This window comes from Camelus bactrianus, chromosome 18 (genome assembly GCF_048773025.1).
Source record: "Camelus bactrianus isolate YW-2024 breed Bactrian camel chromosome 18, ASM4877302v1, whole genome shotgun sequence".
Lineage (NCBI taxonomy): Eukaryota > Metazoa > Chordata > Mammalia > Artiodactyla > Camelidae > Camelus > Camelus bactrianus.
The window spans coordinates 16,724,747-16,751,580 of record NC_133556.1 but is presented as its reverse complement, the minus strand read 5'-3'; the positions used below and the strand labels follow the sequence as shown (position 1 = coordinate 16,751,580).

General features: G+C 41.2%; 1 protein-coding gene across 6 annotated transcripts in view; it reads left to right on the top strand.

Moving 5' to 3' along the window:
- The window catches only part of LOC123618550 (uncharacterized), a 212,268-nt gene extending 185,726 nt beyond the window's left edge, over nt 1-26,542 (top strand). For 4 of the 6 annotated variants that reach the window (XR_012500322.1, XR_012500318.1, XR_006726974.2 and 1 more), the window contains 3 exons: nt 1,844-1,919; nt 3,033-3,139; nt 16,684-26,542. The gene's annotated coding sequence lies outside the window, so the exon portion shown is untranslated. Of the gene's footprint in view, nt 1-1,120; nt 1,209-1,843; nt 1,920-3,032; nt 3,140-16,683 lie in introns of those variants that run through there. The other 2 variants (XR_012500320.1, XM_074346170.1) reach the window with 2 other exon arrangements.
- The last annotated feature ends 292 nt before the right edge of the window (nt 26,543-26,834 follow it).

Sequence of the window (26,834 nt, the reverse complement as noted above, 5' to 3'; positions counted from 1 at the left end):
CTGATTCCCATATACATTTTGAAAGAATTCTCGTGCTCTCATTAATTAACACATCCGTCACCTCACGTATTTATCTTTTTGTGTATGTGTGAGAATATTCAAGTTCTGTTCACTTACCAAATTTCAGTTACACAATACAGTGTTACCCACTGTAATCACCACATTATATACTGGATCCTCAGACCTTACTCATCTTATAACTGAAAGTTTGTATGCTTTTACCAGCTTCTTCCTATTTCCCCCCACTCCTCAGCCCTTGGCAGCGACTTTTCTAATCTCTGTTTCTATGAGTTTGACTTTTTTTTTTTTTTTTAATATTCCACATATAAAGAATACCATGCAGTATTTGTCTTTCTCTGTCTGGCTTTTTTCTATTAGCATAATGCCCTCAAGGTCCACCCAACTTATGGCAGATGGCAGAATTTCCTTCTTTCTCAGGACTGAACGATATTCCATTGTAGAAATATACCATAGCTTCTTTATCCATTCATCCTTCGACAGACACTTAGGTCATTCTGCTATCTTGGCTATTGTGAATAAGGCTGCAATAAACAAGTCAGTGCAGATCTCTTTGAGAGAGTGACTTCATTTCCTTTGGATGTACACCGAGAGATAGGATGGCTGGATCATATGGTAGTTCTATTTTTAATTTTTTGAGGAAACTCCATACTGTCTTCCATAGTGGCTGCACCAATTTACCTTCCCACCTGTAGTGCACAAGGGTTCCCTTTTCTCCACATCCTCCCCAAGGTGTTAATCTCTTCCCTTCTTGGTGAAGCCATCCGACCAGGTGGTAGGTGATATCTCCCGGTGGTTGACTCGCATTCCCCTGATGGTTCATGCAGCTAAGCACTTTTTCATGCACCTGTTGCCCAACTGTGTCTGATCTCTGATCCTTGAAGATGATTCTGTGTCTCGATCTCTTCTCTTATCCACCCTGACTTCTACGCTGTTACTCCAAGTGGGGAGTCGGCATTTAGAGAGGTTGACCTTCCCAGAGGTGAGTTTAATTCTCATCCTCACTGTATGCAGCACTGTCAGCCCTTGGGTAACCAGAGCTCACTTCTTCACTAACTTTCCTTCCATTTACCTCTACCTGAATGTCCTCCTTCCCCTCCAGCCTGACAAACACCTTGCCATCGCGGGCACTCAGCGATTTGCTTGCTTGCTCAGAGGATCATTCTTCCTGATGGGAGGCAGACGTCTTCTCAAGGTCCATACCTTATGCTTAAATCCTTGGAATACATTTTCATCTATGTCTTTCCAGACCTGATGATTTTTAGATTTTTATTACTTCTAATTTTCCTCACATATTCTCAAGTCCTTTGCTACACACAGCAGAGGGGCGAGGGAGCGAGAATAGCTAAATTAAGGGGATGTAGAAACCATGATAGGAAAGGGGGGCCAAAGAGCTATTCCAGAAGAAAACCCTCCAGGCCATCTGAGTGGAACTCCACATGTCCCCGAAGTTTAAAGGAACAATAGTCAACATACAGGCTGCCCACGACACTCAGGCAGGAACCTCTAGCCAACAGGGTGAACAGGTCCCAGGAAGTTAATACTCCACAATGTCTGCAGGGCAGCTCAGACACATTGTTGTCCCATCTAGCTATCGGAGCTGGTATTCTCTGTTTAGCATCTTGAAAATGAGTTCTGATTCTCAAAGTCCATCAGAACAAAGTCCGTGAAAGATCTGAGCAGTTCAGCAAAGGTGCCAGGCGTAGTAAGAACAGCCAGGACAGGATTTATGTTTTCACTTATTTGCTCATCCATCCGTTCGTTCATCCATGTAACAAATCCTTATCAAATTCCTACCTGATGGCCGGCATTCTTCTCATTCTAGGAACTTGGGATCCAGGGGTGAAGTCAACCTGGTCTAATGGAGGAGGCATTCTAGTCAAATCAAACGGAGGAGACAGGTAACAGAATGCATTATTTCTCTTTATAGCTTTTACTTTTTTTCAACCACCTGCGTGAATGCTTATCAGTGAAATGTGGAAATCAATTCTGGTTGCGGTTTACCGGCAATCAGTTGAGATACTTTCCACACAGGCGACACTGCTGGAGGCTACGTGGTGAATAGATATTGTGGCTCTTTTATAAATATATTTCTGCTCAGCACTGCCTCTTGAGAAAGAGTGATTTCACACCCACTGGGAATCTGCATCTGAAGTATTTTGCTAATAGAACGACCGGAGGACAGGTAACAGTTTTCCCCCATGTGAGGTCAGAGAAACTGGAGCCTTCCAAGGGGATGGCTGAGTCTTTGTCTGTAGATCCACCCAATATCTGGAGACAGCGTCCTCCTGGACCATACTCTGCTCACCGGAGTCCTGTAGTACCCTGTTCAAATGGCCCCATACACAAGGTCCATGCAGATGCTAACCACTATCTATAAAATAGATAACAACAAGGTCTCACTGTAGAGCACAGAGAACCCTGTTCAATACCTCATAGTAACCTGTTGTGAAAAAGAACATATAGAGACATGTTTGTATAGAACTGAATCACTATGCTGCGCACCAGAAACTAACACAGCGTTGTAAATCAACTGTAATTCAATTTTTAAAAAATGGCCCCATGCCTGTTCAGGGGTCTTCCTGGGTCTGTCTTCCAGAGGGTGGGCTACACTGGTACGTGCTTTCCTAGGCCTGAGAGCTGTTTGAAGGGGAGCGTGGACAGGCTTGGACACAGGGGCTAGGATATCCACATGCTGGTGCACGAGCTTACGGTGTAGAACAGAGCTGAGAGTGGGCCGAGGGCTCAGAGGTGACTTTCCCCATCCATGCGATGAGTCTGAGAACTCTGCATGAGACCCTGGCCTTCTAGGTTGTTGTGAAGGCATATTCATCAAGGAAGGAGGCTACAACATTTTTTATTTAGGTTTTCGTTTTGTAACTGTTTAACATACGGTATACGGGCCTTGTGTTCCCACTCTCCTTTGGCTGTTCAAATGTTAGATACGGGCTGACAGTTGCACCCTGACCTGTTTCATGAAGGAAGCAAATCTGGTCGACTTTATTTTCTCCCAGGGAAAGAAAGGTGCTTCGTGGTGTCCGTCTTGCCAACATGAAGATGCTAGTTCTGGGCACAGCCACAAGATGCCAGATGGTACCCAGGTGCCAATTGCTAACTACTGGTGAGTGATACCATTCAGAGACTAGAAAATCCTGAACACTTTCCATGTGGCCCGGTGGTAACTCATGGGATGTGAAAAAGATTTACTGCTTTGTTTAAACAGAAAGGACCACATGTCAAGTGAGCAGGGAAATTTGCCTCTGAAATAGCACCCCTCCCCCACTGTATCACAAATCCTGGTCATCATCAACCAGCCCTTATGGTAAGCCAGCACCTTCACATGTAACTCACATGAATCGTGTTTCCTGGCACATTATTGGGTATCATAACACTCTTCTTTCCTTACTCAACCTCTTGGAAATAACCTAAGTAAAGATCATACACTCTTTTTTTAAAATTAATTAATTAATTAAATATTTAATTGAAGTATAATCAGTTACAATGTGTCCATTTCTAATGTACAGCATGTTTCAGTCATACATATACATACATATATTCGTTTTCATATTCTTTCTCATTATAAGTTACTACAAGACACTGAATACAGTTCTCTGTGCTATACAGAAGAAACTTGTTGTTTATCTATTTTATATATAGTAGTTAATATTTGCAAATCTCTGACTCCCAATTTATCCCTTCCCACCCTCTTTCCCCTCAGTAACCGTAAGTCTGTTTACTAAGTCTGTGAGTGTGTTTGTTCCTATCACATTGCTTTTGTTGAGAGATACTGTATTAGCTATACACCGCTGTATGAGAAGTTACCTCCCAACTTAGTAGCTTAAAAATAGCATGCTTAGGGCTCAGGGTGTGGCTTAGGTGAGTCTTCTTGCTGAGGGTCTCACATGAGGCTGCAATCAAGGTGTGGGCAGGGCTGTAGACAACGAGGGGGAAGGGGTCCTCTTCCAAGCTCACTCACCTGGTTGTTGGTGGGTTTCACTTCATGGGCTGTGGGACTGAGATGGCCCTCAGTTTCTGCCACACAAGGTCCCTCCATGAGGCTGCCCACAACAGGGCAACTAGCTTCATCACAGCAAGAGGAGAAAAGAGCTAGGGAAAGAAAGTAGAAGCAAGATGAAAGTCACAGTGTTCTGTATCCTAAACTTGGAAGTGACTGTGGTGTACAAAATTCTAAGCTGTTCCCCGGGTGTACACATCCTGCATACCCCAGGGCTGTGAGTGGGATCGGGTGTCAGTCACGCCCATGGTTAGATAACATCAGATGGCTAAAAGGATTTTGCAAATGTAATTAAGGTCTCAAATCAGTTGACCCAAAGATAGGGAGATTATCCAGGTGGAACTGACCTAATCACATGAGGCCTGTAGGAGAGTAGCTCCCACATGTATAGTTAATGAGTCTGGGTTTCAAGGTCAGAGATGAGGGAAGTCAGAGATTCAAAGCACAAGAAGGGTTAGACACGCTCTTGCTGACTTGAAGATGGAGGGGGCCATGCTGTAAGGAATGCAGGTGTCCCGTAGCAGCTGACAGCAGCCCAGAGATGCCAGCCAGCAAAGGAAACAGGACCCTCAGCTCTACAACTGCAAGAGCTGAATTCTGCCAATGGCAAGAATGAGCCTGGAAGTGGGTTTTCCTCCAGAATCTGTAGACACGGACTCAACCTGGCCAGCACCTTGATTTTAGATTTGTGATACTTAGAGCAGGGACCCCAGCTAATCTACACCCTGACTCCTGGCCCACAGAAAGAGTGAGACAATAACGTGTATTGCTTTAAGTCTTTCCGTGTGTGGTAATATGTGATGCAAAGCTGTGGACTGAACTGTGTCTCCTTCTACCCTCAAACTCACATCTTAAAGCCTTAATCCTACAATGTGACTATTTGGAGATAAGGCCAATAAGGAGGTAACTGAGGTCGAATGAAGTCATAGGGTGAGACCCTGATCCAATGGGATTAGTGTCCTTATAAGAAGAGACATCACAGAGCTCACTCACTCCTTCCAGATAAACTCCCCAAGGAGAAGTCTTGTAAGGATGCAGTGAGAAGGTGATTGTCTACAAGCCAGGAAGAGAGCTCTCACCAGAAGCCAGATTGGCTGGAACCTTGATCTGGGTCTTCTAGGCTCCAGACCTGTGGGAAAAAATAAACATCTGTTGTTTAAACCTATCATCTGTGGTATTTTGTTATGGCATCCCAAGCTGACTAATACACACGGTGATAGAAAACCAACAGAGTGATGTCCCATCATGTTGCTGTTTTATATTCACTAAAAGTGAGTCACTAGATCCAGCCTACACTCAGGAAGAGGGATTCCATCAGGAGACAGGGATCACTGGGTGCCACCGTAGAAGTCTACCTGCCTCAGATATATTTCACAAAAATATCATGACAAACATTAAGCAGGTGAGATGCTCATGGACACTGAGAATATTGGGGTAATTCCAGTCCTCAAAACTATCTATTCCTTGTGCAGTTGTGGCATTATTCTGTTCCCCAAGTGGGCACGGCAAACCTTGGAGCAACTTGCTTCTTTGTTCAGCTGGGTGGCAGTGTGGCACAGTGGTGCTTGGCACGTGGAAGGTTCAAGCCCCAACTCTGCTCCTTACTAGGTATGCTATCCTGAGCAAATTGCTTGTATATTCTGAACCTTTGTTTCCTGGCATGTAAAATGGGTGTAAGAAGAATGCATGACCCACAGCATCATTAAGAGGATTAAATATGTTGATGCATGCAAATTTAGAGCGCAGTGCCTAGCATATAGTAAATGCTTAAAAATATTATCTGTGTTAACAAATTTCAACTGAGTCCATTTTAAAGATCTTATTGGCTTTATCCAGTGATGCATGAATTGGGCAGCATCCAATCTAGCAGATGCAAGGGAGCTCCAAACAGCTGTCCAAGGCAAGAAATGTTATAGGCAGAAGGAACAAGGAAGCTGTATGAGACAAAGACAGAATTGCTTATTGCAAGGTTACTTTCCTATTAGGGAATGGCAGGGGGCTATTGGTTATTGGTTACCTAATTCTCATCAAGTGATTCCTGGGTGACTGGTTTAAGATTCCATTTCAGGGAGAGGGAAAGCTATAGCTGAGTCTTAGTTTGGTGACATGGGGCTTAGCATAAGTGACTCCATTTTGGGTCCGTTGTCTTGTCTTTAACATCAGTTATTAACATCACTATCAGGAAGTTCTCCTGGACCACCCAGAATGCCACAGACAGGTGATGATGTCTGCTTTTCATTGGAGTCAACCGTTGAACTTTTTCATACATTTAATTTCATTTCATGGTCACAGTCCACCCTATGAGATAGATAATTATTACCCCCAACTTCCAAATAACAAAATCACTAAGCCCTAGGGAGTCTAGATAATCATACAGCAATTTAGCAATGAAGCCATGATTCAAACCGAGGTTCCCTGACTCTGAATCCCATTGCCTCTCCCTCCATTGAGCTGCCTTTACTGATGTCCTAGATTTCATGGGGCTCAGGATTTCAGCATCACCAGGTTACGAAAAAGAGCTCAGTTCCTTTGCATGGAGAGCACTTCTGGCCCAAGCAGAGGTCTTCCATCATCCAGGATTCCCAGGTCACCAGGACAACTGAAATTACTTAAATTTTTACCATTCCTCACTTTCGTTTTTTAAGTTCTAACACCTCAAAAAGCCAGACCTGCTGGGAATATCCCACACAACTCTCTGGGAGAGCATGTGAGTGGTTGGAAGGTGGGTTGGAAGCCAAATTCTCCAGATCTTTCCTAGCCTGGCCTGTGTTTCATCACCTGCAGCCCTGGGACTCTAGTCTGAGGCTGAATGTCGGGGAGAGGGAGGGCTGGGTGTAAATTCCTGCACCCCCATCCGTGCCGCTGGGCCTCTGGGGGCCCTGGAGAGCCGCAGTCCATTAAGGAGTTACTTCAGTGCTAATGCTTTCCACAGGGAAGTGCTGTCCTGCTGAGGCCTCCTGAGGGGGAGCTGTAAGAGCTTCGTCTCTATTCGTTCTATTCTCTGCGTTTCTCGATTTAATGAGGTCTTTACTTTTGCCTTTAAGAGTGCTCTCACCCCTGTGGAGGCTGGCTGAGGGGGCAGGGGAAGAAGGGAGGAGAGGGACCGGAAGGGTAACCCCACACGCGCCGAGAAGGAGCTGGCTGTCTCTGGCTCCCTGCCTTTGGCCAGCCCCACCTCTGCCTTTCCCGAAATTCCAGACTTGGTGTCTCAAAGACCTCCCACCTTCTGGCTGGACCTGCCCCAGTTACAGAGCGGACTTCCTCAGGGGCACAGAATTTATTAACAGTCTCCACCCCCAGACCAGCAGGGATCAGAATGAATTCATATTCTCAGAAAATAGAGTCAGCACAATAGCTGTGCCTCTGGCTGCCTCCCCCGTCCCTGCTCTTCCTTCCCAGGCTCTGTCCCTGCCAGTCAGACACCAGTCACTGGATGGAGAGTTCTGGGAGATCCCCGGATGCCCACAGAGTATTGAAGACAGAACTTCTGAAATGTGGAGTTTCACTTAGTGTTTATTCTGTTCAAGAGTCTGGGCTTCCGGTTTGACTGACCACCCCATTGTCCTCCCAATGACACTGCTCACTGCTCTAGACCTACCTTTAGTCTCAAACTCAAACCCAGCATAACTGTCTGGAGTTCTGTTTACTCTTGCTTTTATATGTTGAATAGTTTGGGGTTGTCTTCTGGATGCTATGAATGCTATGTTGTGAATTTTGTTATATTTCTCCAAAGAGTATTGATGTTTACACATTAATTTAGTTAGGTGGCTGGCAACTCAAATCTCAGTTTCAATATTTTATACTTGGCTGGGCTGTTTACAGCCCATGCATATGTGGTCCAGGCGTCAGCCAGAGACTTGGGGCAGAATCTGTGCACAGAATTTAGACTCTCCCCATCCTATAATCACAACCTGTCAGACTCCTAAATATCCCCCAGATGACTGGACTTTGTGCTACCATGGCCTAAGGATTGCTTACCCAGATGCCGCCAAGAATTAGTGTTGAGAGGGTTTTGTAGCCTTTGGACTCTGTCTACACTGTCTAGTTCTCTCTGTGCCAAGTCACTTTTATCCATGCCCGTCCCAGTTCCCCGCCATCATCCTACAATGTTTAAGAAACTGATTTTACCCTTTGCTCTCTGGCTGTATATCTTTAGTATAACCAATACATTTCTTTCAACCTGGAATTAATTTACCAATAACAGAATGGAGCTGACATTAACTTCTGGGAGAGCTCAATGCAGTAAGCCACTGCAGAAAACTGTCTTGATGTAAGTTGCTGGTGATCAGTCACCAGACACCAGATTCAGAGTCACAGGTGATCTTTCCATGACCACATGGTCTGAAAAGCAGCACTTCTGGCATACAGGGCTCCACCCAATTTTTTTTTCTTTAAAGAGACTGGTCCTCCAGCTTGATTGGCCACGCCATAGTCTTCCCAGTGACTACTTAATGCTGTAGACTCAACTTGGGTCGAAAGTTCAACCCTACCCTCACTGTCTAGAACCCTTAGACATGCTTAGGAACTCAGGAACTGGGTTAACAGGGAGAAGTAAACTAAGATCAGGCATGATGGAAGATTGAGGCACCACTGTGCACTCAGGTTGACCCCGTCCGTCTACAGGAGAGTGACAAACTTAGACTTGGGCTACCCTGTCAGCTAGTGTTCAGAGTCAAGTAGCTGTTGGCAGTGGAGTTACTGGAGAATGGTTCCTTCTTAATATCACCTGCCATGATCTGGGGCTAAACATGGTTCTTTCTTCTGGCCGTACATTGGAATCCCCAAGGGTGCATTTGAAATTTCAGATGCCTGGTCCCTGACCCAGAGATGATGACTTAATTGGCCTGGGCATTAGTGATTTTGGAAAACTCCCCATGTAATTCTAATGGGCAAGTACCGACAATACCGACAGTAATGAGAACTGTTGGCCTAAAGAGAATAGAAAGGATTTAGGGCTTGATGGTGGCAACCAGGTTGAACGCTCTAGCACTGACTTGGAACTGCAATATGAGGCAGAAGGAAAAAAAAAACCTAACCATAGACTAGGCCAACCCAGATGAGTTTGGTGATTTCTTCCAGATCCACCAGTTGTAGTCTAGTCCAGGTCCTCCTCCACCACCAACTGAAAGGCTGAGGTTCCTAGTGGACCACCAGAAAACTCCCTGCTGAGTTTTGGTTAAGGGACTGAACTGAACTGAGTTTAGGAGTGAAGGGCCCCACTGACCACACATGGATGAGTCAGGGGCTGACATTTTGGTAGCATCACTTTTCCCAGTAAAATTGCATCCTTAATATCATTCTCTCACATAAAACTCTTCCAGGAGTCTCCTTTAAGTTGTTACAGTAAGAGGAGGCTACAGACCTGAGATTCGTAGAGGATAAAATGGGCCATTGAAGAGCCTTCCTTTTGGAGTGAAATGGGCCAAGTACATTCTTTTTACAAAGTTAACCAGGAAAGAAAGCCATCTGAAAACAAACCCTGCAAATGATGGTGATGTGCAGAGAGGGGATTGAGCCTGGAATGTGGTGTAGGAGGTAGGCAATGCTAATGGCCAAACAATGATCCATTAGCTTGTGGAGTTGAGCAACTGTTGGGTTTGCTACCAACCGTATCCAAATGAGAGCTCTTCAGGGACACGCAATGGCTGTCAGTCCTTGGAATAAAGCTGTGTGAGGCTGCTGATGCCTTTGGCTGGTTTCAGTGAGCAGATGTTGCCTAACGTAGCTCAGCCTCATTTCCATACAAGCAGCCCGTGCCCTGTCCCAGGCAACCTCAGAGCAAGGTCCTTTGCTTTCCCAGAATTCACAGTGCCTGAGTTCTAGGTGAGGATGGATGGAGGATGCAGGGGTTGCTTCTGAAACTGATTTTGGGGGAGGGAATAAATAAACTAACCACTTAATCTGACACTTTTCTCATAGCTAACATGTTGTCCCTCCCAGTTCTGCTTTGTGCTGGGACAGCACAAGAATCTTACGTTCATTCCTAAAAAATATTTATCAAGTGTTTATTTTGGGAAGGGACTTTTTTAGGCATGGAGGATGGGTGAGCACAACAGATAACTTCTGCCTTCAGAGTGCTTCTAGTCCAGGGAGAGACAAAAATAGCCAAGTGTCCCAATAAATAAATAAATATCAGTAAGCATAAAAGCTAGGAGGGAGAAAATACAGGGTGACCTGAGCACCAGAAAGTCAGCCCAGGAAACAACAGAAACAATAGATAAATGGACTTTATCAAAATTAAAAGCTTTTATGCTGCCATGGAAGTGATGTAGTGAAAAAGACAACCCAATTTTTTTTTTTTTTAAAGAAAGGGTCTTGTTTCCACATAAGATTGTGAGCATTTTTTTTTAAGTGGCAATGGTTTACATGCCTATCTAATTTTAACCATATGGCACACAAAACTGGGCTTGGTACTTGTGATGAGTTCAGTAATAGCTTCCCCCTCAAGAGATGTGTCCAAGTCTCAACTTCCAGGCCCTGTGAACATTAGTTTATTTGGAAAGAAGTTCTTTGCAGATGTAATTAAGTTGAAGATCTTGAGATGAGATCTTTCTGGGTTACCCAGATGGGACCTAAATCAAAAGACAAGTGTCTCTGTTAAAGACAGAAGAGGAGACACAGATAGAGGAGAAGGCCATGTGAAAACAAAAGCAGAGGCTGAAGTTGTGCATTCACAATCCAAGGAACACCTGGAGCCATGAGAAACTGGAAGAGACAAGGAAAAATCGTTCTCTAGAGCCTTCAGGGTTCTATACCTTAATTCCAGACTTCTGGCCTCCAGAACTGTAAGAGAATACGTTTCTGCTATGTTAAGCCACCCATTTTGTAGTAATTTGTTACAGCAGCCACAGGAAACTAATACGGTACTTAGTAGATTATGAATAAATGTTGATTGAGTGAGGATGTTAACAATAAAGTCCATCAAAAAACAGAAGGGAAGAAAGGGAGGATTGTAGTTAGTGATTTTTAAGAATCTGCTGTACACAAGACACTGCTGTGATATTTTCACAACTATTAACTTCCTTTGATGGAGCAAATCAGGGTGGTTAACTATATGGATTTTGACGTTACAGCCAGGTTCAAGTCCCCCTTCCACCACTTATTTTATATGTGAAACCAGGCAATCTGTGTAATCTGTGTGCATTTCAGTTCCTCCTTCCGTAAAATGGGAAAAATCATAGCATCTAACGTGGTTGTGAAGAGTAATGAGAAGTAGAATTAATATTTGAGATAAGCTATTTCTCTGATAATAGTTGGGTCTTGAAGGGCTAAGACTTCTACAGAAAGATGAGCTCTAGACAGACATTGCTCCCAGGATTTAGTTACAGCTTTTTAGCAGTCTTATTAAAAAATGCCTTGGCATGGTTTTCTTCATATTTGTTCTGTTTGCTGAACTTCTTGATTCTGTAAATTTATGACTTTCATCAAATTTGAGAAGTTTTCAGCCACTATTTCTTCAAATTAATTTTTTTACTCTATTCTTCCTCTGTTTCAGTGACTCTAAAAATCCACATGTTAGATCTGTTGATTCTCCCCCGACACAGATCCTTGTACAGGTTTTCCCAGTATTTTTTCTTTCTTTTCACTTTAGATAATCTTTATCAATCTCTCTTCAAATTTACTTCTCCTGACTCTTTTCTATCTTGTCTCCGTTCTGTTTTTAACCCCATCCAATAACTTTTAATTTCAGATACTATGTTTTTATTTCTAAAATTTCCGATTGATCCTTTTTCATATTTTGTTTCTCTACTGAGTTATACTATCTTTTCATTCATTGTGAGCATATTTTCTTTTACCCATGGAGCATATTTATACTGTTTTAAAGTCCTTACCTGAAAATTTTAATACCTGAGACATTTCAGAGTTGGCCTCTGTTGGCTTTTTTTTTTTTCTCTCTCTTTTTTTTTAGAGAATAGGCTACATTTTCTTTATTTTCACATGTTGAATAGTTTGGGATTGTATTCTGGGCATTGTAAATTTTATGTTGTGAGTTCTGTTATATTTCTCCAAAGAGTGTTGATGTTTTTAACCTACATGAATTTGGTTAGGTAGATGGCAACTCAAATCTCGGTTTCAATATATTTTATATTTGGCTGGGCTATTTATAGCACATGCATATGTGGCCCAGGCATCAGCCAGAGACTTGGGGCAGACTCTGTACACAGAATTCAGACTTCTTCTTCTCTGATTCTTTTATTTTTTATTTTTTGACATCCTCTCCTCACTCTTCAGCAGTCATAGTTGCACCAGGTTCCACCTCTTTGTTCCTTGGGCCAGAAAATTGGGTTTTCTCTGGCTTTACATTGCCTAAATCATGACTGGAGTCTGCCATCAGGGAAACTCATTTTATCATGATTGCTTTTTCCAAGTTTTGACTCTCTTCCAAAAATCGCACTCTAGAACATTAAGGTGGTTGTCTTGAGGGTATTGTGTCTCAAGCATATAGCTGCTATTTGTAAGAGGGTCAGTCTATTGAAACATACTCCTTCATCCTGAAGGAAGAATCTTGCATTTAGCCATAGGTGGAAAATGTGAAGCACTTAAATAATGTCTAGGCTAATATAATCCTCAACAATAATCACTGTTGATTATTTGCATCCTAACACCATGTAAGATAAGCATTATTATTCCCATTATGCAGAATAAGAGTGAGGGCTCAGAGAAGTTAAGTAACTTACCCAGCATTTTGTAGCATGTGATTGGAGCTTTATCAAATGGAGTGAGTTTCAATTTGGAGTTTTGGCTGGAAATTTCCATTCCTGTTCTCTCCTGAGTTTTGAATGACCCTGAATATCTAAGCTTCGTTGATTCCCATCTGTAAATGGAGATTCATAATTGTGCTGCTGAACCCCTGCTGCTGCTTTTCATTAGGAGAAATGGTCTTGAAGGAGTTACTGAAGAGTGTCAGGCTCAGATTTACCTTGGGAGCAGATGCAATAAATAACAACAATTACTATTTAAATGGGGATAAGAAAAGGACCGATGAAGCCTCAAAGGCTCTACTAGGCTCCCACAAAGACAGCTCCTGCCTTTATTAACTATGTCGCACGGATCAGTAATTATTTCTTTAAGTCTCAGTTTCTTCATCTGCAAATTGGGTATAATAAGTCCTAATCCCCAAACTGGGAGAGTCAGTGAGAAAGCTGACTTACCCCATGCCCACCTTTGTCCTTCACAATCGGCAGATGTAAGTTAGCAGAATTGGAATAGTGACTCCATTTGCAACCCAAAGAGAAAGGCGACAAAAGTCAGTGGCTCAGAGGAGACCAATAATTTCTCTTTGGGTTTTCCCATGATATGGGTGTACTTTTCAGATGGCTGGGAATGAGGCTTCCACTCACCCGGGAGGCCAATCCCGGGCAACAGTCCCTCCTCCTCACTGCCACACGCCACCACTTTCTCCTGAGGGTGGCCCCGGGCTTTGGCAAAACATTAGGCAGCTGACAAGACAGCACACAGTTTCTGGGGAAGTGGCTGCTTCTTATTCCTTGACACTTCATTTTTATTTTTAATTTTCTTATCCTTGTCCTGCCCCACAGCAGGGAGAATCCTCACATATGCTATGGTATTAAGTTCTTGCAATGGAACAATGGAACAAGTCATAAAAAGGAGAATTGGTAATTCCCCAGTCTCCCTTGGGATGGGCTTGAATAAACAAAACTATTGGTTTAAATCCTTTGGACTTATGTTTGGAAATATGGGTTCATCTAATGTTTATCGCATAGGTTTTATTAGCCCCATTTAACACATAAGGAAACTGAGAGTCAGGGATGTTGTGACTTGTGCCAAGTCCCACAGCTTCTTAGTGCAGAGCTGATATTCAGCGTCATTAAGGTCCATTGAAAAGTGAATGTAGCTGGAGGAACACCGTTTCTTTAGACTCTTGTCTGTGGCTTTTATCTGTAATTTTATAGCTGTGGTCCAGATTAGAGACTTAATCCTGTATTTTCTCAGAGCTTTTGCTTTGGGTTTTTTTTTTTTTTTTTTTTATATGGAAACTTGGAGGGTGGGAACCAAATGTGTGCATCCATTTCAGTTTGGAGAATGCATTTTAAATGTCTGTGGGACGACACAAGAATAGACTTACACAAACTATACATTTCAGGTCTGTTTACACCCCCTGTTTTATTTCTGGCACCTGGCTCTTTTTTCTACAGTATCACAGCTGCCTCCTTTCCAGCACAATCCTTTCCTGCCTTCTATCTGCCCAGGAACCACATACACTAGTAAAGACATAGAGCAGCACGTGTGCTCAGTGTCCTCCGAGAGTTAAAGCAAACACCCCCGAGTTGAAAGACTCAGCTCTTTCCACAGGCTCACCTCCTCTCCCTCATGGCTCTGCTGAGGAAGGATTTGTCCAAGTTGGTTTCTGAGTCCATGTCTGGTGGGTGACAGCTGTCCAAATGTAAGAGGTGTTATGCATTTGGAGGATGAAGTTATTTGGCTGAATTGATGGTGTGTGACCATGAGTGGCAGATGTCTGTTTTTGTGCTGGGCATCACACCCTTACTCCTCTTGGTTTCCAAAACAGGCATGTGGAGAGAGATGAATTTGAGGCAAACACCACTTCCCTTTGTAGGAAAGAACAACATTATTCTTAGTTGTGAAGTCCTGCCATGAGGGTCTAAAGCTAGTTCGTACCTTCTGCCTTTTCGGAAAGCCTTGATGATTTTTCTCCTTGACCTCTTCATCCACTGGAGGCCAGAGGGTGAGTGGGTACTAAAGGATCCCCCTGGCAAGCTCCATCTTCTCTGGACTTTCCATGCTGAGTCTGTTCAAGGTGGAAATCTCCCTTCAGGACTGCAGTATCTGTCCTGGCCTTATTGCAGTAGAATGGGACATTGGATGGGTTCTTCTGGATAGAATTGTTTACACAAGGGATAGAGGCCAATGGGAATCAAATGTTGTTCCAATCTTATCATCAGGACACATGGTCTACACCCAGCACACAGCTTCCAACAAGCTGGGTTACAGTGTACAGCCAATGCTGATGCCTGCAGGGTTTCTGTCTCTCCTGTAAAGCCCAAACCTCACATCTTGAAGTTTGTGATTTGTGACCAATAATATGAAAATGTTCAAACAGGCTCGGGTGAGGAGAAGATCAGAAATGTCCAGGGTAAGCTTGCTGCTGGTATCATAGAAGTCTAAAGAAGGAGAGAGGGCCATAAACACATATATGACCTTCACCATGTATGACCTCTGCTCATTCGAAAACATGCCCCAGTCAGTATCCTTGATTTTGACAGCACATGAGTAGCGCTTCTCCCTTCTGAGGAAGAATGAGATTGGGAGCAGGAGAGAGTGTTTGCCTTGCATCCCGACTGAAACAAGCACTTAAGGCTTACACTTTCCCCCCCTTTCTCAAGTCCTCACTGACATCATCCAAGGAACATGAAAATAGGAGGAAAATCTGCATTAGCAATAGAACTTGGAGAGAGTGACTCCACGGGCAAAAGGGTCAAGGAATTTCTCCTAGAATGCAAAAGGCATCAATGTGAAAAGATGCCTTGAGAGCTGGCCCAACTCTCCTTCCTAACATTACAGTGGAAAATAAATAAAAGGGACCTTGCCAGACCTTGACCACCATCAGCTGGCTTGGAAGGGGCATGGCTGGAGGCTGGAAGACATCTGAGAAACACTGGACTCTGAATCCCTTTTTACTCCTGTTGAGCTTTGCAGAGCTGGGAGGCCCCAGAGAGGGAGTGGAGATACAGCACCAGGAAAGGGGCCAGTTACCACGTATGCAAGGGATGAGGACAGGCCAAACAGAAGATGCCAAATTCTAGGTGGTTGCTTGGTTGGGAAGTCGTAGAGAATATCAGTATGATGGTTGGATGACTGGACTGTGCAGCAGCGTAGCTCTTAATATCATTCTATTTTATTTTATTCTATTTTATTTTATTTTATTTTTTGGGGGGGAGGAGGTAATTAGGTCTATTTGTTTATTTTTAGAGGAGGATGCTGGGGATTGAACCCAGGACCCCGTGTGTGCTAAGCATGTGCTCTACCACTTGAGCTCTACCCTCCCCTGCTGGGCTGCGTAGCTCTTGGTGGGTCTTCCTAACTTGAGAATATTTGATGGCGTGAATTAAACCAAATTTAATTTACTCAGTATTCAAGTTTTCTGTTACTCTATAGATTTTGATCAACCGCCCCAAGGAAATGAGATGGAATATACACCAGAAATGTGCTTTCGGAGAGAGTGAGGGATTAGTATAGGTTATAATTCAACAAATTATAATCATATATATATTTGAACACCCACTGTTTACTAGGTCATAGGACTCCAAAGATAAAGACGAGATCATCATATTTTAGAGGGGCTCAAAGTCAGGTGGAGAAGAAAGACGCCTAGTGTCAGGTATAGAGTGATGAAATGCTTTAACAGACTTCTTATAGTGCTCGGAAGCGTAGATGAAGGGTAATTAATCTGCCTCATGGAAAGCCAGAGAGAAGAGATGATTTTTCATTTGGCCTTGAGTATTAACTCATGATATTAACTCATCAGACATTATGAGAAGAGAGAAAATAATCGAATATGATTGAAACATGGAATGAGGAGGAAAGGGAATAGTCAGTCATCGAAGCAGGAAGATTGGATGAAGCCACATTCGTTTGCCAGGCTGAAGAATTTGCACTTCATTTTGCAGGAACTGGGGAGCCATTCAACTCACTCCTTAGAAACACCATTCTGGCAACAGAATCAAAATGGTTTGAAGACTTCTAGGCAACATGGGAGGGTGAGTACATCAGAGATCTCCATCCTCTGGTCCAAACACATAGAAACAATCAATAAAATGCTTTGAAAATATTAAAATATATAGATGTACTACATATGAGCAAAAATAAACAACAAAAATCTGTCCCTCTCTAACCCCCCTCCAAAATATTTCCATGGACCAAAAATAGAAGGTCAGCCCACTGTGTTAAGTAGAGGCCATGCCACAGGCCCAGGAAGGGACATGAGTGCAACTTTCTATAAGAAATGAGGGCTGAATTTGCCCATGTGGTGGGAGTGAGGCTTCTGTCTCCCTGGAGCTTTGTGCCTTGCAGCCAGCCTTCCTGGGGTTCTTAACTATGGGACTTCTTGGATAAGTTACTCAGTTACTCTGTGCTTCAGTTTCCTCATCGTTAAAGTGGGGAGACTGATAGCATCTTCTTTGTAACTCTGTTATGGAAAGTAAATGAATTAAATATGGAAGATATTGGTACCTTTTTGGAATGTAGTAAGTGCTTAATAAGTGTTGGCCGTCATTAGGAAAAAAGGTGGTAAAGCTCAGAAAGTCTGCCCAAGGTTGTGTCCAGAAATGATTTGTCTTTGGTGAAGGGAGGAGGTGGAGACCAGGTGGAAACTGGGTGAAAACATAAAACTACACAGATGCATTACAAATGAGTAATCACAAACAACAAAAGTCTTTCCGTTCCTGATTCAACTCAGAATTGAATCTGGAATTCAACTGCCAGCTTTTGGCGGTATCTTCCTTGTGGTTCCTCGTGGTGACCACCAAAGATTTCAAAGAGCTCAAAGGCATTCGTCTTACTAGGTTAATAGGTCTCCAGAACTTAGTCATCTTTCATGACCGAGGCTTTGTACCCTCAACCATCTCCCCATTTAACGTACAGCACTATGACTGCAGTTGACAATCCTGTATTAGATACTTGAAATTTTCTAGGAGAGATCTTCAGTGTTCTTACTACAAAAAAAAAAAAAAAAAAAAAAAAAAAAAAAAAAAAGAAGAAGAAGAAGAAGAAGGAGAAGAAGAAGAAGAAGAAGAAGGAAAAAGAAAATGTCCACGATGTGAGGTGATAAATATGTTGATCAGCTTGACTGTGGTGATTCTTCACAATATATACATATATCAAAACATCAATTGTGCATCTTAAATATATACCATTTTTCTTTGTCACTTATACCTTTAAAAACCTGGAAAAGAAACTTAATAGGAATAATAATTTTAACCACTCTTTATTCCATGTAGATCTAACGAAGATGATCAGTTCCTTTCATGTTCTTTGCTTTGAGATTCTTAGAGCGAAAATGTGATACGGTTCTAAGACAGAGCTCCCTAATCATTTTTTTGTGTGTGCCATGGGCCTCTTTAGGAGTTTGGTGAAACCTGTAGACTCCTTCTCAAAGTAATGTTTTGAAGTACATAAAATAAAATATACAAAGGAAACTAATTATATTGAAATACAGTTATCAAGATACAAAAAGAACGCCAAATCTGTCATACGGTAAGATCTGTGCTTTTAATTAACATATTAAACAAAAAAGACCCAGCAGTGGGTCTAATAACTAATTTTAAAGAGAGGAAGAGCAAAAATAATATTTCTACATTTCTGTAACAACAATAAAATGATAAGAAAATGTCTGTGATTTTTACTAATGACACAGTCATGGATAGAAGTAGGAGTCATATTCAGAATTCAAATTTATACCTTTAGTTTGAGACTCAAGCCCCATATAAGGCTTTTATGAAATCATTTCCAGTACTGACCCAACAGATTTTGTGCACCTGTTAGTGGTGGGGATGTCCAATGGCTAAGTGAGTAACAGGCACAGGGATGGTACTCAGTAAATATTTATCAATGAATGAATGAGTGAATGAATGGATGGAGCTGATCTACCTGAGAAAGGAGCAAAGGAAAGTGTTCTTATCTCCTGCCGACACTTTCCCTGTCTCTCTCCTCCTCCTTATCTCTCATCCCCGACTTGTACACATATGCAGTCACTGCACTGATATTTATTGGGTAGTTCCTACATGAAAGTCACTGTACTAGGACTTGTGGGTGACATCAAGATGAATTTACAAGATATGAGTCCGGCCCTAAGATGGACATAGCCTGTGAGGATATGATGGGAACCCAGAAAAACTTCACTCGTGTCCAGCATGTGACCATTTCTTTATTGATTGCCAGTTTTTTTCCTGACGAGTTTCTGTAAAACCTGGGAAACCATCAAGGCAAATTTCAAAGTTGGCAATAAGGAAATAGCAGCCAGGTTGCGGGCTCTGAAAAAGAAACCTGTCACACACACAGGGCTTATTCGAACCATGCAATTTGCAAAGCTGAGTTTGGAAGAAGTAGGTCAGTTTGCAGAGTTAGCTGCCATAAGATTCTACAAACAGCTGCCTTAGCTGGAACCTGTGCGAGCTAGGGAAAAATCACAGATGGGACCTCTTTAAAATATTCCGTACAGTGGTGCATGCTATTGAATTTTCTAAAGGTTGTTTTATGAGATGTTTCCATCCTGACTTATTGAGAAATAGGTCATTTCTCCCACAGAATTTGACAACATCTGATTAGATGTGCAAACTTCCTTCTAGATGTTACCTTTCACTTTCCATAACCCCACTCTGCTGTTGGTTGAAGAAGACGGCTGCACCAGGGCAGATGCGATGCTGGTTGGTTGTCAAGGAGACCTTTCCTCTTTCCACAGTGGTCAGCTGGCCTGTCAAGTGTCTGTCCACAGTAGAATGGAAAATCCTGCCTATTTTCCATTTTCCTGGTCCATGATCTAAAAAGGGGGTTGGCAAACTATGGCCCAAGGGTCATTGCCTGTTTTTGTTGGTAAAGTTTTATTGGAACGTGGCCACACCCATTCATTTACATATTGTCTGCTGGCTGCTTTCATGCTACAACAGCAGACTTGAATGATTGTGACAGATACTCTAAGGCCTGCAAGCCTAAAATATTTGCTGTCTGGCCTGTTACGGAAAAAGCTTGCCAACCCTTGCTTTAGAAGGCCAACAGTTCAGATGTGCCCTCTTGTTCATGGGATGGCTGGGATTTCCCAGACATGTTTAGGAATACTGAATTGAGTCTGGGCTGAGTTAATTCAAACTCGCTTCTCCCTTTTCAACCTTAAGCCCTATAGAGATGCTAGAGGGTATCAAAATTCGTTCCATCTAAAGAGGAAGTATTTTTATTTTGTACAGGTGTAGGTGAAGTAAGAAATGTCCCTAAATAACTATAACACAACGATCAAAGTGGTAAGAGAGGTACAGAGGAAAGTTCTCTGGGAGCTCAGTGTGGGAAAAGCTACTTTAGATTCAGAGGAACAGAAAAAGCTTTACCAAAAAAAGTTGTTTAATTCAGGCTTTGAAGCATGAATAGAATCTGGACAAGAACATTATGACAGGGATCAGAATCACAGACCAGATGTGATCTTTGAGGACTTGGGAAAACCCAAACCACCCAGTCTCTTGGGTCCTCTACATCCATCTACTTGTGAGCCAACAGGCATGTGAAGTCACAGGCATGGAATTATGGAGATCCAAAAAGAGTGGTCCAGCTCTTTTCCCTCTTCTCTCAATTTCCAAGGTCTTGCCAAAAATGACCCACGGAGTGCACAAAGAGATGTATAAGGGGAAGTAGGGAAGATGGCCAACATATGCTACAAACTTCAAAAAGTTTCTCCTGGAGTTAGAGGAGTTGGGATTCGATGAAGAGAAGTGTGATGGTTAATTTTATGTGTCACATTGGCTGGGCAATGCGATGCCCCAGTTGCTGGTAAAACATTATTTTTGGATGTGTCTGTGAGGGTCTCTGGCAATGATTAGCATTTGAAACAGCAGATGAGGGGAGAAGAACTGTTCTCAGCCATGTGGGTGGGCATCCTCCAATCTGCTGAGGGCCCAAGTAGAGCAAAATGCAGAGGGAGGGTGAGTTCCTTCTCTGTCTTCTTGAGCTGGGACATCCGTCTTCTGCTGCGTTTAGCCATCAGAGCTCATTCTCAGGCCTTCAGACTTTGGGACTTAACACCAACAGCTCCCCCTTCTCAGGTTTTAAGACTCTGCCTGAATTACACCTCCAGCTGTCCCTAGTTCTCCAACTTGCAGATAGAATATATCATGGAGCATCTCAGCCTTCATCATGGTGGAAGCCAATTTCCACAATAACTCTCTTCTGTATCTATATGTATTCTACTGGTTCTGTTTCACTAGGGAACCCTGACTTACAGGGAGGTGGCAAAGGCCACAGTAAGAAATGTGTAAAGTGAGAACACTGCATTGCTCTTTACATGGAGAGAAGAGCTGTCTAGAGGGAAGGATAAATATCGTGGTATGAGGGGGAAATACTATGCATGAATTTAATTTATCAGTCAAGAAGCAGCTGCTTCTAAGAGAATATGAAAACAAATATATGTATGTATATGTGTGACTGAAACATTATGCTACACACCAGAAACATTGTAAACTGACACAACATTGTAAACTGACTATACGTCAATCAATGAATCAAAAGAATAAAAAAGACAAGCACAAATATATATATAAAAGGTATATAAAATGCATTTACATATATTATAAACCCACAATATAATATAATTTTGTTTAAACAATTATGTGGTTCCTAGTTGAGAGAAAATGACATAAATAAAAGTAATTTTTATTGTGCTCAAAAACCAAATAAATTTTACCATCTTAACCATTAAGTGTTAACTATATGTACATTTTTGTGCCACAGAGCTCTAGAATCTTTTCACCTTACAAAAATGGAATTTTATAGCCATTGAACAACTCCCCTTTCACCCTCACCCTCCTCCCCAGTCCCTGGTAGCTACCTTCTGCTTTCTAAGAGCTTGACTACTTCAGATATCTCATACAAGTGGACTCATACAATCTTTGTCTAAAAAAAAAAGAAAAGAGAAAGCACCTGCTTCTATGGTCAAAGATGGTAACATCCAACAGGAAGATGGAAAACCACAAGATTTTCCCATGACACAGGATGACTTCCCCTGATCGAGTGGGTGGCATCACCAGCAAGACCAGTAGGACCACTGTGTCTTCTTGAAGTAGAGGTCAAGATTCTCAGACAATAAAATGAAGATCACTGGTGCCCAGCTCAGTAGCTTTACCAAATAGAGAGAAAAAATAAGGCAGAGACCTTCTATAGCACCTGGATTTCTGTCCAATCCAATCCAATCTGTACAGTCTGTCGATCCTATAAGTGATAATGAAAAAATCATGGACCTATAGAAACATCCAAGTGAAGAGGAGAGAACTTAAGGCGATCTCTCACGCTGTCTTTCCCCAAAATTAGACAAAGATTGAAATATCTTCAATCAACCCTGAAAAATAAGAAAAAGAAACAACTTGAGTCCCACGGAAAAATATTCCAACACAAAAGAGGAAGGAACATATAGGATTCAAAAGAAGATATCTTAGGGAAAAAAAATAGAAGTACATTTTAGGTAATATGTCTTTTCCACTCTCTGTGAAGTGAAGGTAGAAAGACAGGATGACATCACAGCATTCTATGATGAAACTGTAGCCTGAGATAAAGGGAAAATGCAAGAAAACCATTAACAGCTATGCAGAATTTTAAATTACATGAGAAAGCTAAACCAGCAGTGTAGGACCCATAAACTTGGGAAGCTCTAGAATGCAGAATACAAGAAAAGGCCCTGGAAACCATGAGAGAGAATGCTACAACTTATGTCTGGAGGCTAGAGAGTGGAGATTTGTGATACAAAGAATTGGTTGTTGGGAGAAAGAGAGGATAAATGTTATATAATAATCAAAGACAAAATTGAATGCAGCACTCCTGAACAGAAGAAAGAATCAAGCCTACTGATGTGCAGGTTTTAGCTAGTTGTGGGCAAGTTTAACAGAAAGAAATGAACTTTGAGCTATTTTTTTTTAAGGCTAAAGAAAGATACCTATGAGCAGAAAGATTGTATGAAAACAGTTACCTACAAAGGCAAGCTCTTAGGCTGGCTGATTTTTATGTGTCCCTCATGTTCCCTTTCCCTTTCCTCATTCTTGAAAAAGAAGAAATCCTTCCAGGCTCAGGAGTTCATGAAAACACCACATTAAAAACTTTTCCTCTCTGATTACCCTTATGGTACCTAAATCTCATCCATGTATTCATCCATCCACCTATCCATCCATCCATTCATTCATCCATCCACCCAAGAAGTATTTATTGAGCATCTACTCCATGCCAAGTATTGTTATAGACACTGCAATTATATCAGCAAACAAAAGAGACCAAATTTCTGCTCACGTGGAACTTATATCCTAGAAGGTGGAGGAAAATAATGAACAAATATATTATGTGTGATAAGTGCTATAGAAGAAAAACAAAGCAGCCTAAAGGAATGGAGAGTGGAGGAAGGGCAAAGAACTCTTCTCTAATAAGTTGGCGTTTGCACAGAAACCCAAATAAACTGAGGGAAGAGCCCAGGCAACTACTCTGGGGAAGAAGGAACCAGAAGTACAAATGACTTGAACTAGAAGTGGGTTTGTTTGGAGTGTTTGAAGAAGAGCAGGAGACCGATTTGGCTGAAGCAGAGTGTGTGAGGGGACAGTGGTTAGGATGGAAACTCAGACACATAGGTAGGGAGAGGTTAAACCAGAAGGGCTTTGAGACAGTGGTTGGGAGTTTGAATTCTATATCTGAGTGAAATGGAAACTGTCTGCACCATTTTGAGCATCCGTGACATGATCTGACTTACATTTTAAAGGAGTCTCTGTGATTGCTATGTGCAAGACAGACTATGGGAGGCAGGTAAGGGAAGGAGTAAGGTGACCCTCAGGGAGATATTGAAGAAGCCCAGGAGGGAGATAATGGTGGGTTGGAGCTGATGAGATCTTCCCAAGCCTCCAATAAAAGGCAGGGTGCATAGCTCCCGCCAAATCCTGTCTCTATTCAGCGCCTTTTCTCATGAACCCCTATCCCCTGAAGTGACATCTTCCTCCTAAACCCACTACCAAGTTCCACACATCTCTAAACTGAAATTCTATATGGAAAGCAGCAGTTGCTGTAATGTGTTGCTAGCAGACGCTTACTATCCTCCTCACTCCTGGTGCTTTTTTCATGGAGATCACACCTCCACAAGTTCAATCCACTTCCACTCTCCTTTCAGATTTGTCCTTTCTGTCTGCATACGTAAATGTGTTGGGCAGTCTCTGAAGGAGGACTGACCAGTTCTCTATTCATGATAGTCACCCCATCCCTGAGCCAAAGGAAATACTGGACTGGTGAAAGCTTATTTTATCCTTTTCCGGTGCTCTTTTTTTCATGACTCAACAGAAATAGAAACCCGAGCAGGTCTTAATTTTTATTAGTTTAGATACATTCACCCTATAATTGAATTAAATTCTCCCCAGATTTGGGCATGAAAGATTTTGTCAGGCTTTTTTTTTTTTTTTTTTTGCTGTGAATATTTCAATATGTTTGTAATTTTTATTGTAGAAATGAGAGCTGTATCTGAAGCTGTTAACCAATCACCATGTTAAATAGATATTAGTCATCCATCTAGATGACTAGATATAGAAGTTGTGGTATATTTATACAATGGAATACTACTCAGCCATAAAAAATAATAAAATAATGCCATTTGCAGCAACATGGGTGGATGGACCTGGAGATTGTCATTCTAAGTGAAGTAAATCAGAAAGAGAAAGAAAAATACCATATGATATCACTTATATGTGGAATCTTAAAAAAAAAGGCAAATGAACTTATTTATAAAACAGAAAGAGACTCACAGACATAGAAAATAAACTTCTGGTTACCAGTGGGGAAAGGGTGTGGGAAAGGATAAATTGGGAGTTTGAGATTTGCAGATACTAACTAATATATACAAAATAGATAAACAACAAGTTCATACTTTATAGCACAGGGAACTATATTCAATATCTTATAGTAACTTATGGTGAAAAAGAATATGAAAAAAATATATCTATATTCATGTATGATCAAAGTATTATGCTGTACACCAGAAATTGACACAATGTTGTAAACTGACTATACTTCAATAAAACTATATATAAAACAAACAAACAAAAAAACAAACCCCAGATATTACCAACATTGTACTTAACAGTACAAAGTAAGATAGTAGAGGGTATCACCCTACAGTCAGGGACAAGACAAGAATGGCAGCAACTATCACTATTCTAAGCATTTCCACAACAGAATAAGTTTTCAAAACAAGAATTAGATATACATGACTAGTTAATTAGGGAACACAGTTTGTACCATGTGGCCCACTGAAGTTATAATGGAATTTCCATTTCTTATAAATGCACTGAGAAAAAAGCTGTTGTGTAGACCAGAGACACATGCTTGTTTTGCTTTAGAGGTTAGCTGTGCTTTTATGTTGCGTTATTTTTTTTATGTTTGGTTGTTGTCCATCAATCAATACTTCAAACTCAAGGTCGTGGATGATAGAGGATACCAAGAAATAGCTGAATGAGTAGAATGAAGAACAAATTAGGTCTGTTTTTGCCAACTTTGATTTGGCACTTTTAGCTTATAATAACAAAATACATTCAAAGTATTGTTCTTTAAATCCTTGCAGGACAAAAAAATGTAAGTCTAAAACTCTCTTGCTCCATGATTATCTTTTTCCACAATGAACTCTATATTTATAATGCAATTTTGAAACTTTTACAATAGGTTTAAAACAAAATAATTCAGTTATAGAAAAACATACTGTGTATTATTCTAGAGCTTCTTGCCTACATAATAAAACAAGATAAGAGAAATGATCAGTATACATATTGGAAAAGAAGAGACAAGTTTTTTTTTTTTAAGTGATAGGAAAGTCTACCTTGAAAACCCATGAAAATCAACTTAAAAACTATTAGGATTAATATGAAAATTCAATAACGTGGACAAACACAAAAGAAATATTTTAAAAATTAACAACTTCTATATACACCTTAAAAAAGTGAGAAAATTGAATGGATCAAAAAGGGGCCATTCATATAATGCCCCCAAAATAGAATGTCTAGGAATAAACTGAAGATATGAGTAGAAGTCTTATGAAGAAAAATATAAACTTGACTGGAGGACATGAAAGAAGACAAGAATAAACAGAGCCAAATAATGATGAGACCCATCAAGTTCTGGGACAGAAAGATGGAATTTCATAAATATTTCTACCTAATTGCCTGAAATTATTCTGAAATTTAGGGGGATCCCAATATAAATACCAATATGGATTTTGAGGCAAGGAGGATGTCAAAATAATTTCATGGTTCATTTGTAAGAAGACATAGGATTAGAGCCAAGAATATTTTGAAAAAGAAATACAATGTGATACACTCTAGGTTCTAAAACATATTATGATGTCATACTCCATTGAAACTGTGACCTGCATATAGAGACCAACAGATATTTAGACCAGAAAAGAAAGCATAAACATAGATTTAAGCACAAATAAGTATTTATTATACAAGGATGTTAACATTTTAAATACATAAAAGGATGATAGATTATTCAATAAATGACTCTGAGGCAAATGGGCGGCTATTTGGGAACAAAGTTTAAATTCCTATTTAATACTGTGCACCAAAAAAAAAAAAAAACCCAGATAGATTAAGAAATTAAATGGAACGTGTTAAAACATAGCATAATGTGAAAAAATTATTGGTAAATATGTAATGTAAACTTTAGTTAGGGAGGATCCTTCTGAATATAGCACTGTATCAGTATATTACACCTCCATGCCAACTATTAGATATTTTGACTATCACCTCTAATGGAGATTCACATGTGTCTCAGGTGGTTGCTAACCTGGTTAAGCTAGGTTTCAGAAAATTATTTATGAGAGATTGAGAAGCTTCCCAGGAAGTGATTCAATCATTGGAAACATAAGTGAAGTATGATAAACTTGACCAGTGTCTAGATATAGTGATTATAGTTAAGGATTTCTTGGGAATCCAGCATGATGACTAACACCAGATTTTGTCCCTATCTGGCCCCATGAATTAATCACTAGGGACTGGAGAGAGACTCTGGTCCATAAAAACTGGAAGAGTTGTTCCACCCAAACTTACAAAAC